Genomic DNA, 12,048 nt, shown 5'->3' with positions numbered 1-12,048 from the left:
TGCTTATTGATTGAAAACTAATTAAAATGTTGCTCCACAATAGGAGCATGAAGATAAATTCAAAAGTTTTCATGTTATTTGCAATAGATTCAGCTTCGTGGTTTCGCTTTTTTGAGAATGACCTTCAGCTATCTCATTCAATGTTGTCAAAATATCTTTAAAAGAACTGAGAACTGCTTAGGTGGCAATAGCGTGAGCCTTCCAACGCATTTTTGATAATGATTAGAGTACTTTTTCGGTCCCGATGTGTTGTTTTAAGAATTTAAAAAATACGTAAACAATTGTTGCACAATAAAAAAAAAAATTAAATGCAAACAAGCAGCATTGTACAGAAGTTTGTCTAACTAAGTTCATGCTTATTGAGATTAGACATTATCGCTTGCACCCCTCTATATACTCCCAACATATTTGCGGCATTGTCGTAAGGTTGACCTCTACAATATTTAAAATCTAAGTGAAAAGTCTCGCCTGAAAATTTTGAAATCTGCAATTACCGCACCGACGTGAGTTTTTATAATTAAAAATGTTTAAAATTGTTCAACTGGCTTTCCGTACTTAGGCAAAATGTATAGAACAACTACACTCAGTTGATCAATTTAAACAATATCTGGAGTTGAATTGACTTAAACACTAAAACAACGAGCGACTAAAATCTCTTGTATAATGTGATATCGTACTTTTTTCTCCCATTAAATTAATCAACTCCCCGTATATTGTTTTTGATTAGTAACATGGATTTCCTTTAGCTGTATCCGATTTTTCAAAAATGGGTCAAACTGTACCACAAGTTCTAGCAAACCCAAATAATTCCCATTATCTTGAACATCAAAATGCTCGTTTGTTCTGCGAAAAGGTAAATCGTTCAGAAAACGATATAATGACTGGTATAAGACTGTTCAATACTTCTTTCTAGCAATTTTGCTCCGTTGGAATTGAATTTGAAGGGTGTCACACACAACAGAGCTTTTTTTTCTGCGAATATATGTCAACATACATTTTCTGTGAAGAGTTCCATTTACTGTATTAGAAAAATATTCTTCCAATTATTAAATTCATCGCTAGTGAGTTTGTTTAATTTTTCTTTATACACAAAATGTTTACAAGGGAAACAGTACACACAAACAGTTCTTGGGGAATAAATGAGCCATTCTTGCAAAAACATTTCGCCATTTTCTTTTTTCCCATAAAATGTTCTCTCTGAATAAAATCGTGTTTTGAATTCTGTATTGTAAAATCTACAAGAATTTTGACACTCTTGTGGACCACGTTTAATCCAAAAACTGACGTCATCTTTATTAAAATTGCCCCCACTCTCCAGGATTGGTTGAACGACAGTCCTTCTCAATAGTAGATTCATTTCCGCAAGTAAGAGGATCAGATCTAACTATGCTTTGCTTAAGATCATTTGAACAGCTATCATTCTGAAGGTTTGATTCATTTTGATGAGAAGTAGAATCGATGATATCAAAATGATCAATTTTATCTATTTATGATGGCAACTTGATATATCACCAGCACCTGTTCTATATATACATCCACATAAGATATTTTCCAGACCAATCTCAACTTAATACCATACTTGTTCGATGGCATTATCAACTAAACAGTTTTCAGTTGCAGGATAAGATTTAATTGTATTTTTTATACAAACTCCTCCACCTCTAATATGTCCACGATCTTTTCTATACAAGTTGAAACCTTCAATATTTGTTGCTGATTTATCAGTCCACTAGGTTTCACAAAGCATAATAATTTGCATCTGATTACAAGCTATTTCATAAATTAACTCATCAAATTTGTTATTCAGTGATGTGGCGTTTGTATAAAAACAGTTTAAAAAATTACTTAGATGCACTTCTTTACTTTTAATATTTGAATCAACAAGCATTGTTTTAGTGTTTAGTGAATCATGTGGTTTGCACACAGAAATATTATCATTGGAACTCATACATTGATTTAAATTTTTCTTATCCTTTTTGTTTATTTTTTGACTAATTTGATCTGATCTTTTTAACTTCATTAATTCTGATTCCAAATCAAAAGGGATTATTTAACTGACCTTTCGAATTTAGCTCTTCATTTAGTTTATTTCTTTTTAAGATCAAGCTCTTTGTAAATTTTCTTTCTAATTCATTCTGATCTGGATGAATAGATACTTTTTTAAAACTTTCAGAATCTTTTAGTTGCTTGGCAGCTTTTAATATTGAAAATTTATCTGAACTATCAGGTAATTCGACCAACAAAGGTGTACTTGTTTCCATTTTTGTGTTATTTCCATTTGTATTTTTGAAGCGATGGATTCTCTTTATTTTGTCAGGATTAATTTTTATTTCAGAAAAAAGATTTTTAAGAATATTTTCATCAAATCTTTTTCTATTTTCAATATCCGAATCAGTCGAATTTTGTATACCAAAAATAATAATATTTTTATCTCTTTTACTTACATCTTTACTTAAATCTATAAAAACTTGTGTTACCTTTATTTCTTCTGTAGATTTATCGTATTTTTTATTATTAAATAATTTACTCCAATCTAAAATGCTATCTGTTTTTTTTTCTTCTAATACTTTAACTCGTTCTGTTAATAAAACATTTTCACACACTAATTTATCAATTTTCGACAAGTTTTCAATGTCTTTACGTTCCAATTCTGACACTCTAGTAATTAATTCTTCAAGCTGTTTTCTTAGAACATAATCAACTTTTGGTGCCATTTCAGTACATTAAGTTTATAAAGTTATAATTTTAAACTTTTTTAAATTTTTGAGCTATAAATTTTTAAAATAATAACACGACCGCCATCTTTAATAGCACGCACGTTTGTATATATATATATATATATATATATATATATATATATATATATATATATATATATATATATATATATATATATATATATATATATATATATATATATATATATTATCAGAAAATCACTTAACAAAAAATTTTTTTATTTTACACTGTGTTTCATCAATAAAGATTCATCAGAAAAATTTTCTGATGAATCTTTATTGATGAAACACAGTGTAAAATGAAAAAATTTTTGTTAAGTGATTTTCTAATTATATATATATATATATATATATATATATATATATATATATATATATATATATATATATATATATATATATATATATATATATATATATATATATATATATATACTACTTATATATAATTGATTTTCTACTAATATATAATTGCTCTGTTCTTTTAAGAACACTGAACACTCTATTGTGTAGAATACATTTTAAAGTTGTTTAAATATATATATATATATATATATATATATATATATATATATAAATATATATATATATATATATATATATATATATATATATATATATATATATATATATATATATACATATATATATATATATATATTAAAATAATTTAAATGAAAAATTACAACTTTTTAATGGAGCTTAAAGTTTCATGCCATTAGGCAATCATCAGCCATATTATTCAAATATAAAATAAAACAGTAATAAAAAATACAAGTTAAGTATACGTCAAGAATACATGATCCAATATTTGCTAATTGCCGGAATCAAAGTGAGATAGTAAAAAATTTTTCCTATGCCTACAAGCAGAAACCAACTCACTTTTTTTGTTAAGTTGTAATTGACTATCAAAAGTCATAATAAAATATTTTTTATTGATGCAAAGGTTACACTTTTTAGTAGATGGGTTGTAAGATTGGCATCTTTTAATTATGTTCCACTTAATCATTGGCATGTTACTTGCGTCTTTATGTTCCCAGATTTCCTTGGAAAGTTATGTATTATTTCTATACCTGGTTGCATTAAATGATTTAAGGTGGTTCGCAAATCTGAGCTTGAATGCGTTTTCACTAATACCTATGTAAGATTTTCCCGTAAGTCGGGGATTAGATTTTCCCGTAAGACGGATTACGTAAAGTTTTGTGGTGCTTCAACTATTGTTTTTAGATACCGATTCAAAAAACTATATAATAAACTTCACTCATTACTTTTAAGAATTGAAAATTAAATGCAACATTAAAAAACTTAAAGAAAACATAATGAACAAGAAATGTAATAATAAGTTCTTTATAAACTATAATTCAAAACTAGCAAAAAAGAATACCCCTTCCAAAAGGAACCAGAGATTCAAACTGAATGCATTTTTTGGTTCCACTTTCAAAAAATGGTTTGATCATATTTTGATTTTGAACCTGTTTTACCTCGGTATGATGCTTTTACTGCATAAAGATTTTAAAATGTTAAAGCAACAGGAGCATTCTAGAAGCTTAGTTGAAGTTCAGGAGCATTCTATAAGCTTAGTTGAAGTTCAGGAGCATTCTAGAAGCTTAGTTGAAGTTCAGGAGCATTCTAGAAGCTTAGTTGAAGTTCAGGAGCATTCTAGAAGCTTAGTTGAAGTTCAGGAGCATTCTAGAAGCTTAGTTGAAATTCAGGAGCATTCTAGAAACTTAGTTGAAGTTCAGGAGCATTCTAGAAGCTTAGTTGAAGTTCAAGAGCATTCTAGAAGTTTAGTTGAAGTTCAGGAGCATTCTAGAAGCTTAGTTGAAGTTCAGGAGCATTCTAGAAGCTTAGTTGAAGTTCAGGAGCATTCTAGAAGCTTAGTTGAAGTTCAAGAGCATTCTAGAAGCTTAGTTGAAGTTCAGGAGCATTCTAGAAGCAACAGGAGCATTCTAGAAGCAACAGGAGCATTCTAGAAGCAACAGGAACATTCTAGAAGCTTAGTTGAATCACAAACATTCTTGCCGCATGTACATTTTTTCTTAGATTTATAGAATATCTCAATTTGTTGGTGTTGCTTGGATTTCTTTATTAGTTAGTTTCTGTTTCGTTTTGTCTTCCTCGATTGATAAAACTAACTTTACAATATTTTTTTCCCCTCTATTGAGCCTTGAACTTGGGTAACTCTAACATTTTTCTTGTTAACTTTGTTAACAGGCAACAATCTAGGTATTTCTTCAAATGATGTTAGTTTATCAGATGTTGTTTAATAAGCTTCCGTCGTACTTGTGTTTTCAATAGCTTGCTGAGCCATTACGACTATCTTAAGGAGATAAAATTGTTAGTGCTGTTGATGAATGATTATTTCCACTTTTTTCATTAATACGCACCTCGGTTTGTAAGAACTTATTTTCTTGCATCCACTCAAAACTGAGGGGTCCACTTAAAATCCCAACATTTTTACCTTAATTTATAATTATTTGTTTTGATGGTACTAATCCCCTTTTCCTTGAATATGATGTGGCATATTTCTATTTCTCCTTCAAAGGAAACAAAAGGATGTATAGTTACGCATTCCTTATTTTCTCTTATTGTTTTTGACAACTTTCCTCACTTACAGCATAAACTAAACAATTGGAGTACCACCAACACCATAGTTTACAATCTGGGGGATTTTATCATGATTGTAAAGTTTAGTGGTACTAATACCTTGCCATACACCAGTTTCTAATTGATTTGTATCCAATCAAATAATTAGTTTTTATAAGTTCTTCATCTAACTCATTAAAATGATTGAAGGCCATTTCTTTTGTGTAGTTAAGGGCACGGTGTATAAATACAGTTCTCTTTCTCTTTTTTGTGACGTACTTTAATATTATGCATTTCAACGCTTCCAAAAAGACTTGCTATACTGCCTTGTTTGAAGTACTCGTTAAGTATTTGGTAATAGCTTAGTGATCCGACGTCCACGGAGGTTTCTACAGCTTTTTTATTCCCGAAACATTCAACAGTTATCTTTGTTAATTCTAACTAAACACTCCAAGTTTAGCTTCCTTAAAGCAAATCTTTTAACTTGAACAGTTTATAAGAAAATAGTTTTTTTTCTCAATCATATGTATTACATCTTCTAATTTTTTATATAACTTATTCCAATTATTACAAACTCGATTTATAAAAAAGTCTTGCGTTACATATTCTCTCGAGAATTTAAAGTTGTGATTTTTAATTTTTTTTTTTGGTCTAATACTCTGTTAGTTATAAAATTTAGTGGTTTATTGTAACAAAGCTTTTAATTTTGTATACATTTGTGTTAGAGGCTGTTAAAATCATACGCGACGGTCTTAGGGGAGGGAGTATTGGAAAGTGTCACTAAATATCACAAGGGGGAAGGGGGTAGTGGTTAACCACAGCGTGAAGTAACAAAAAACATTATAAATAATTCAAAATTTAATTTTTAAATTATTGTTTTTGTGGCATTGTTAAACCTCTCCCCCTCCCCCTCACCTCTGTGTGATGTGACAAAGAAAATTATTTGAAATTTTCATAAGTATTTATTTAATTTTAACAGTTCATGTTTTAAAAAAAAGTACAACTAACATGTTTCTGTTTTAGACCTAAATTTGTTCCCAAATCGGACTTGGACCTTCAAGTATTGGAGTCCACGTTCTTTAATAATTATTGAAGGCGAGTTGAGGTCAGAGGTATCAACATAGTCCTGATCGTACCACTCAATTGTTTATTTGTCCGAATTTAAAAAGACGCACGAGTTCAGATGACGTTTTGCACTTTGTGACCAAAAAGTGACCTGCGACGATAACCACAGTAGTTTTAATCATTACATTTAACAATTTGAAATAAGTATTAACTTTCTCTTATATGTTTAGCATCCCACTCTGTTCCAAACTGCTTTAACTGTACAGATTTTTCACTGTTTGGTTTTTTTGTACTCGGCTATAGTTTCAAATCAATTAGTGCTGGACCAAATTTGTTCAAGAAATTCACCAGTTTGGCAAAATTTGTCTTCTCCATAACTTTGTTTGTTGTTTCTCCTCTTGAATTAAGTTGGCTGCCAAAGTGATTAAATAGAAGTATAATTCCTGCAAGGTGATTGCTTAGCGGATCCCTTCTTCTCTTTACCCTGTTAAAGACACCTCTTCCAGGAGTATTAATTGCCATAAACATGTCATCAAGGTCATATTCTTTGAAATAAGTCTGAGCACAATATACTGTTTTTTCATATTTTAGATTTTCATCTAGCCCACTATTAATAGTAATAATCAGGACTGGTTTGCAACTCTATTGTCATTAAATAAGCTGCTTTCAAATGCAAGAAGATGGGTGATTCTGTTCAGGTATTCTATGGGACTAAGTGATGTAGATGATCATGTTTTGCAATTTTGATTGCAATGTATGTTGGACCAGAGTATGTGACTGATTGCTTTTCTATGCAATCTTTTTTGATTTCTATGGCTGCAATTACTGAAAGAATAAGTCTGTGTTGGGGAGCAGTTACAAAATCATGTTCAGCTAAAATCACCTTGTACTCCATATGCATTATGATTGGTGCTTTTTTGTTTGCCGCAGCCAATCCACTTAGCACCCTAGCTTTATCACCTTGGAAAAGAAACGTCACTTCTTTTGGACCTAAGACTGTAGCAAGTTCTTCAAGAGCACTAATGGATAATTTAAAAAATTTTGTGACTGCAAGATATTTATGCTAAGAATTTTGTGCTCTTATCAACCTAACAGGTGCAGTTTTAACATGTCTTTTTCCTTTTGTGCTTAATGATCTGATTGGAAGTTATTTTAAGTAAACTCCTCATCTGGGAAGATTGTAACATGCTTTTTTAATTCTTCAACCAAGTCAACTAACGTTTTTACAGTTCGAACAATTTCATTTCTTCTTCTATCATCAGAAGCAGACCCTTTCATGGTAATATCTAAAATTGTTTTAATTAAACTGTCCTGATCATAGGCTAGCTGTCAACCTTTTGATACTACATTTTTAACACCACACAACTTTTTTCTAAAATCCGGATCTAAAGCTTTTATTGATTTTTCTCTTTTTTGTCTGGTTGCTGTTTGATGTTCAGTGGCTTTTTGATAAAGTACAAGATCTAGATTTTTTCTATCAAAAATTTCTGCTTTTACCCTAATATATGGTAGTCCTCTTGTGACAACAAATTGCAATTTCCTCTCTCAGTAAGTTATGCAATATCATTTTGTAAAATAAAAATTTCATTCTTTAAATGATCTTGTTTTAGCGCTTGTCTTTGTAAAACTTTTAACGAACTGGAGTTTTCTAGTAACACTTTTCTACTCTCTTCATTTGTTGTAATTGAAGGGGTTGCATTAGTCACGTCATTAAAATTCTTTTGGTGTGTTGTTCGGTAATTTTGTACAGTAAGATAAAATATCAACTTTATTTCAGAGTTCAATTTGTTTTAGTTCTTTCAATTTTTTTCAATTTCTACATTTATTTCGGGTAATATTTTGCTCTTTGTTTCTCAAACCAGATTTTATTTGTTTCATCTTAAGACTTTGGCTTTGGTTTATTTCCAAATGCTTTTAAATATTCTTCATAAATAGATTTGTAAAGTTGTTCCTTTTCTATTCTATATCAACGACAAGAAATTTATTTTCCTAACAACTTCTAAGTTAAAAACAAGTATATAGCAAAAATAATGTTAATAATAGGATTATTAATACTAAAATTTATTAACATCCTAACTAACCTAATATAAAAGTATGAAATAATATAAATATAAGATATTAACGTAAATAAAGTAGTTTGACAAATTATTTGCAATAAAGTGACACAGTAATAATAATAATAATAACATTAAAAATAACATTGCAAAACTAAAAAGAAAAAAGATTTATTGATCCAAGAATAATATCGATTATATATTTTATTTGAAGATCTATTTTTAAGTAACTATTAATACTTTAATTTTAAGCCTATTAGTATAAATATTGTTTTAAAAAATATATTTGATTTTTGATAGTAAAATAAATTGCTTTTAAATAATTGCCCACTATCTAGTTATTCTATGTTCGTCGGATCAGAATTTCTTTTTATGCGTACAATTACCAAAAATAGATTTATATATTTTTTTGCATAGCTTGTACAAGCAATGTGTATAATTTCATGGTGCAGATATCTAAATTTTTAAAGGCTCTATTAACCATCCCCAAAATTTGATTTGCATTGTTCGCTGCTTTTTGACTTGATTGTGCCATTTTAGATCATTTGTAATAACAATACCTATTTCTCTTTCTATTTCAATTTCTTGTAGTACTATATGTTCATTTTTTTTAAGTCATACTTATCATGAAGTACTTGAATTTTTTACTCTTGATTCCAAAGTGCATAGTTTTTTTTTTCATTGAAACGCATACGCCATTGATCTACCCATTCTTCCATAGAAATTGTGTTTACAGAAGCAGTTTATCGGCATATAGTTTTAATGGAAATTTCAGTGTGTCTTGTATGTCATTAATATATATATATAACAAATAGAATAGGCCCGAAAGCTGAACCTTGAGGGACACCGCTTAAAACTGCTCTCCACTCAGATGTATACTGACCCAAAACCAATTTTTTACTTCTATTAGGCAAGAAACTGTAAAGCTACTTAAATAATTTTTTTGAAAAGCCATAACTTTTTGTATCTTATGTATTAATTTTAAGTGCGAAACTTTATCAAAGACGAAGTACAAATATAGAAGTACTAATATAGACAACATCTTCTACAGAAGTCTTATTGCTTAGATGGTTTGCTATTTCATCAATTGTTTCAAGTAAGTTGGTTATACATGATTTAGAAGGTACAAAACCATGTTGATTTTTATAGATTAGACTGTTTTGTAGTAAATGATGCATCATTTTATCTCAAACTATTGTTTCAAACGTTCTGCAAACAACCGACGTAATAGATAAATAACTATATGAATTATGCAAATATTGTTTGGGCAAGCACTGAAAAAAGTTACAATCTCTCTAACGCCGTCAGAAACATAAAATACGTGTATTTAATTTTGTTGATCGTTTTTCTCACTCTAAACAACTTTTTTCTGAAATGAGAATACTTATTATTTACAAACCTAATATTTCTAATATTTTATGCTTGGCATACACATGTAAAAATATATGTTCTCCTGCCGTTTTTAATGATCTAATTACCTTGAAACCTACCAATAAATATTCTCTAAGAAATACCAACCTTCTATATGAGCTTTTTTCTCGAACAAATTTTAACCAGTTTTGCATTGATCATTGTGCACCCCATTTTTGGAATAAAATTGTTTTGCGTAATTTTAGTTTTGATCTACCTACTTCTTTACATCTTTTTAAAATTAAGCTGAAAAATTTTTTACTCTCCCATATTATCAAAATTTGACAATAATATTTATATTATGAAAATTTTTATTATACTTTATTGCCTATACTACAAAGTGATATGTGTATGTATATTTTATTTTATTATGTTGTACATATAGTTACTTTATAACATAATATTTTGTTTACACAAGTATAAGGTTCTGACAATAAGATCTTACTGATCTTATTTCAGATACCTAGTTTTGCAAATATTAGTTGTATTTGCTTACTTTATAAATTGTATAAATTTTTATCTACTCTTACTTATTGTGAAAACGAACTAACAAATTTAAACTAAAGTGTTTAAAAAAATAATCTGACAATCTGATAATCTGACAAATATACTTTACTACCACTCTGAAAAAATCGGTGTTACATTTGATGGTTTCCATTTGACAGGAATTAGGGCATCACTGTAATTTTTTGTGAAAAAGATAGTGGATATGATAAAACTACGTTGCATTATTTAAGGAATAATGGCTGAACTTTATCATGTCCAATCGATTTGTTCTCGGTTAACTTTTCTACAGAAAAGTTTACCAATAATATGTAATAGGAAAATACTTAGTGGAAAAGATAGTGGGTATGATAAAACTACGTTGCATTATTTAAGGATTAATGGCTGAACTTTATCATGTCCAATCGAACTGTTCTCGGTTAACTTTTCTACAGAAAAGTTTACCAATAATATGTAATAGCAAAATACTTATAAGTATTTTGCTATTACAGGAGAGAAGTCTTTAATAATTAGGTGGCAGGTTATAGTTGATCTTAGTTTGAAATAAGGTAGCACAACAAGATTTTTTTCTTGGATGAAAACAGAACCAAAATGTAAACCCAGAATATTTGATTTTTTATTCTCGTCCTCGTGCAATTGTCCAATCTGATCTCGTAATAACTTTATTTCTTGTTTAGCTGATTTGTTATTATTAACGTAAGCATAAAAAGTTTTGGATTTGTTTTTGACTAATTTTTTGGATTGTTTTTGCTATATAAGATTTGCATTCATATGCTGCTGCTTTAATTAGTTTTTTACACTTTTTACGCTATATTATATACAGTTTCTTTAAAAAATTAGATTTTATTGATGATAATTATAAATATTTGAACCATTGCCTTTTTTTTGTCAAATTAATTTTTTTCATTAATTCTTTATTTTCTAATTAGCCATAATGAACCAATCTTTGAGGGAACATTTACTGGTGGCACAAGTTTTGAAACTTACTCATAAATTTTGATTAACAATTTATAACATTAATAAGAATTTTTAATTAGAAAAAATGTCTGCCAATCAAATTCATTATAAAACCGTGACGTTTTTGCAAAATTTGATTTTCTGTTTTAAATTTTTCTATTAGCAACATTTAGATGGATAGCATTACTCACTATAAAATCATATTTTAATAAATTTATTAGCATCGCCCAGTCAAGGCTTGTGTTTTATTTCAAAAATTCTATTGCTGTGTGTTTTGAAGGAGGTTTAATAGTATACTTTAGGGCAGAATGTTCATTTAATAACATCGAGAAGAAATCGAGTATTTACTTTTTTATAATTAAGTTTCACTCGTCAAGCATTATGAGGTTCCTAAACCGAGCATTTTGTAGTTTTGAATATGAAAAATAAAATGGATAAGCGAATCAAACATATAAAAATTTACTCAGTAGGAAAAGAGATGCATTTGCGCATAAATTTGTCACTTTTCTAACCAGAACAGAGTACGGGTAAAAGAACAGAGGTTCTTTTACCCGTGCGTTCCAAATTTCATTATATAATCGTTTGGGGTTCCAAAGAACAATGCGAAGTTTCCAACCTACCCAAAATGGAGGTGTTGTAAATTTTACGGTCATAGCTTTTAAATACACTAAGAGATTCGATGAAATCTTAACCCTGTTGATGAACTTTTTTAATACAACTGAGTTATTTAAAGT

Source organism: Hydra vulgaris, chromosome 09, assembly GCF_038396675.1.
Source record: "Hydra vulgaris chromosome 09, alternate assembly HydraT2T_AEP".
Taxonomy (NCBI): domain Eukaryota; kingdom Metazoa; phylum Cnidaria; class Hydrozoa; order Anthoathecata; family Hydridae; genus Hydra; species Hydra vulgaris.
The sequence above is the reverse complement of the archived record's forward strand: the minus strand, read 5'-3'. Positions refer to the sequence as shown.